The following is a 4,243-nucleotide window of genomic DNA, read 5'->3' on the forward strand; positions in this document are numbered from 1 at the left end:
AGAAAGATGTTAAGGTTTATATATCATGTTTCACGAAGCTTAACCTGATGATATTGTTTTACGCGGAGTTAAACAACAAACAAATATACGCGTAACCCGATAATGAATATTCATATCCCATCCGTGTGTGACAGCTAACTCTAATATTCATCACAAACATTTAAAGAATGCGTAAATGACGGGTGCTACCGTCACGGCAAGACATGCTTACCCTTTTCGCGAACACCTGATTTTCAGTGGTCCATTCATATAATTTTCACAACGTTTCCCTTTACGCCAAATAATGTGGACTGGTTATTATCTTTCATTGACAATTCATATATTTGATGTACCGTAAGTCCCCATGGTACCAAGTATAGTGACCTACCTTTGCTTATTGGTGATCTATAGCCCATTTTTATTGTGTACTGTTCTGAATTGTTCTGAATTTTATTATGATATGCTAGTTTTAAATCTACATCTGTGATAGTCTAGTGGTTTTACTGTCCTTTGTCGACATATTTTAATGTCTATATGTATTAATATATAACTTGATTTAGTCACTATATGGCTGAAATATTGCGGATGTGACTTTAAATATTAACTCACTCACTCAATTCATATATTTAAAACAATTCAGTCGAAACATACTTAAAACACAAGACAAATATGCAGACTGTCAAGGAGGAAACTTACTTTTTCTGTTTCAGAGTTTGTTGAAACATAACTGGGAAGCCCTTGTCCCTATCTGGAACTTTCGGGGCAGCATGATTAATATACGATATGGACGGTCGTACAGAGCTACATTTCTTTTTGCGACTATCTTCCTGTCTGCAAGTTTTATGTTTTTTACATGGAATATTGGTAAGTGAAGAAATGCAAAAGCCATGAAAGTGAGAACTACGTGCGGCAATATGTGAACGAGTATGTACCGTATTGTATCGGTACTAGCAATCTGTCACTACGGTGAGGCATAGTGGGTTGGGGTGGAACTGCTACAACAAGCAAGAAGCCAAACATTGTCTCTTGGACAGGTTGTGTTTCAGAACATGTCCTGTGAACAATTCTTGTTTCAAACGTTAGGACAACATATACTGAACCAAATTAAAAACTTCACAATCCTAAAATTTTAACAATTTGACCAGTTATCATTGTGGGCCCTTATTGTGTATTTGAACAGTAATGGCCACGTATTGTCTTCAGATAACACCCGTTTTAGTGCAGGTAAATCGATCAAAGTCATGTGCACAGCACTAAAGTGGCAAAAGTGGTTTTACACGTGCAACTGGTCACGTGGCCATAATACCGCACGTGTTTTCAGCCATACTTGTTAGCAGTCATTAACAAAATAAGAAAAACACAAGAAAACAAAAGTCTTTACGGCCATTTGTCATGCCACGCCTTTCAAATGTGCAACGTGAACGTGCCATTGGCATGTTGCAGACGGGAACGTCCGTAGCTGAAATCGCAAGGACAATGGGTTGTAGCCGACGGACTGTTTATGATTTACAGACGCGTCTACAGCAAACGGGTACCGCCACTGATCGCCTTAGGCAAGGTCGACCACGTGTGACGTCACATGCAGTGGATCGTCAGATTGTCTTACGTCACCTCGGTAACCGATTTTTGACGGCTGCATCAACCAGAAATTAACTGTTTAGGGGTAGACTGAGTGCGCAAGCTGTTCGAAACCGTCTGAGAGCTGCTCACCTTCAAGCACGACGGCCATACTGCGGGCCGATTCTGACTCAATTACACAGACGTCAACGTCAATTGTGGACACAGCGACACTTACGATGGACTCAAGTCGTCTTCAGTGATAAATCCCGATTTAATCTTGGATTTGCTGATGGTAGGGCAAGGGTGTGGAGGCGCCGTCATGAACGTTACGCACAGTGTTGTGTACAGGAAGTTGACAGATTTCGAGGCGGAAGTGTCATGGTGTTGGGTGATTTCAGTGGCAATGCACATTCCAGGATTCTTGTCATCCGTGGCAACCTCAACGCTGCTGCTTACCGCGACCATGTACTGGCACCAGAACTTCTGCCTTGTATGGCAGCACATGGGATAACTTTTAAAAATGTGAAGTTTTAATTTGACTCAGTATATTTGTTTGCATCATTTTAGGGAAGAGATTAATGTTACATGTCTTATGTGCGTTTCATCTTCTAATGTCATGTATTATAATATTTGTATATGATGTGTGGTATTTTTATGGCCGTGTGAAATGTGTCCTGATGTGTCGAGCGAACAGCAGATGATAACAAAGAAGTAAGAATAACCAGACTCGCTTGAATGGAAACTCGGGATAAATCGACGTACATGGAAAAACAACTTATTTCAGACGAGAAAGTGTTGTGTGAACAATCGGATGAGAGAAGGCTTCTCACAGGCTGTAAATGATGAAAAGCGTGTCTCAAAAGAGACCCAATTGCTATACAATGTTATGATATGATGTTTCTACGTCCCTACCCTACGCGTTTTGATTTGCAGATTATCAAGGGAAACCGATGACAGACAGGTCACACGTGAGCATAATTTTTAATGACACCATTGCAAAGAAAGGCTCATTCTTTGAAGTACCGATCCGCCAGGTGCATCAACAGCTGGGAGATAAAATGGATCGACTCCGAGTTAGTATAGTGTATGCAATGACATGCAAGAATATCATAAAAAGCCTTTATGAATGTTTTTATCCATGGATGTAAGATTGTATTGATAATTTTGTGAAATAGGTTTCATTTAGCATGTGTTTCATGATTGTTTTTTTATCGATTAATGGAAAGTAGTTGTTTGTGTTACCTTTTAGTGTACCTCTTACGTTATTGAAAACTTTAAAACTTGTTACCGCTTCCAGGAATTTGATGATGAGCTACTGAAACAGCGACAGAACCACGCGACTAAGATGTGTTCTGTGTTGAAGAGATTTGAAATGACTGACACCATGAGACGAGTATCATATTACAAGAACATCAATGTTCTTTATTGTTCTGTACCAAAGGTTGGGACGAAATTCTGGTTCAGAATGTTTCATGTGCTGGAGACCGGTGAACATACTTCACCATTTGAGATTTCAGACGGCCCTAAGTCGCCATATCACATAAGTAAATTCGCAAATAATGCAGAAATTGCAAAAAGAATAAAATTAGCCCAGAAAATCGTGTTCACACGAGATCCCTACAAGAGGATATGCTCAACTTACATTGATAAATTGGTAAGTCCCAAACGGTAGATATTGGTCTGTTGGCAGAAAAATAATAAAGACTGTCCGAAAATCGAAGTTAAATACAAAGTTTCAATGTGGTCAAGATGTACAGTTTGGGGAACTTGTGAAATATTTGATAGCAACGGACCCTGAATCTTACGATCGTCATTTAAAGCCTGTGTCTTCTCATTGTGACGTATGCGATATTCATTATGACGTGATAGGTAAAGTCGAAACATTTAAGCATGACGTCATGTCCATTCTAAACATAACGAATGCATCTGAGAAAGGTGTCACATTCAAGGATTTCGTAGAGGAAAAAACGTAGATAACATTATTTTTAAAGTAAGAAGAGCGTTTGCTTTAAAGAAACTTGTCTTTGAAATGCATCAGTGATCACATGGTACATCTTCGTTTGTGGCGTGTCCTACAGATAGGAGGGTTGATTGATAAGTATGACAACTACCACTTTAATCCCCGACGAGAGCCGAGGAGCAAATGTGACAGTGATAACGGATTTGACGTTACGGGCATATGAGCGATCAACGCGTGGGGCTAGATTTAACAAACAGGAAGCTCTGCTCCAAGCCTACAGCCACGTTCCTTTGGATGACCTCGAACAACTTCGGCTGAAATACCTCAAAGACTTAATACTGTTTGGTTATGAAGACAGGCCATCTTATCTGTTTGATGGGAAAGGTTCAGCCAAACCTAAGAACAAAAACTCTTTCGACTGCTATGATGCAGTGTCGTTGAGTTTATAACTGGCACTGCGTCGGGGATTGTTTCATCCTATAGCGGAATGACGGAGCAGTGTAAAAGTGAGACTTTATAATATTGCCACGTTATAAGCATATATAACCCGAACCTCAACCACAAAGAATTTAGGTACTCGTGTAGGTTACCCCTCAGGTAGTTTTATTATGACACACTGCACAACAAGTAACTGTGCTTTAGTGACTTGCTGGAATGTTGGCACATTGCCCTGCACTGGTTATGATTGCAATGAAATAATCAGTATGTCCTCAAGATAGTCTCACAGTACACAGCAGCTTGATA

At 40.0% G+C, this 4,243-nt stretch overlaps 1 pseudogene; it reads left to right on the forward strand.

Annotated features, from left to right (window-relative positions):
* The first annotated feature begins 746 nt into the window (after nucleotides 1–746).
* Nucleotides 747–3,948, forward strand: LOC139473531 (carbohydrate sulfotransferase 11-like; annotated as a pseudogene).
* The last annotated feature ends 295 nt before the right edge of the window (nucleotides 3,949–4,243 follow it).

This window comes from Haliotis cracherodii, unplaced genomic scaffold (genome assembly GCF_022045235.1).
Source record: "Haliotis cracherodii isolate W230 unplaced genomic scaffold, xgHalCrac1.p SCAF_29, whole genome shotgun sequence".
NCBI lineage: Eukaryota > Metazoa > Mollusca > Gastropoda > Lepetellida > Haliotidae > Haliotis > Haliotis cracherodii.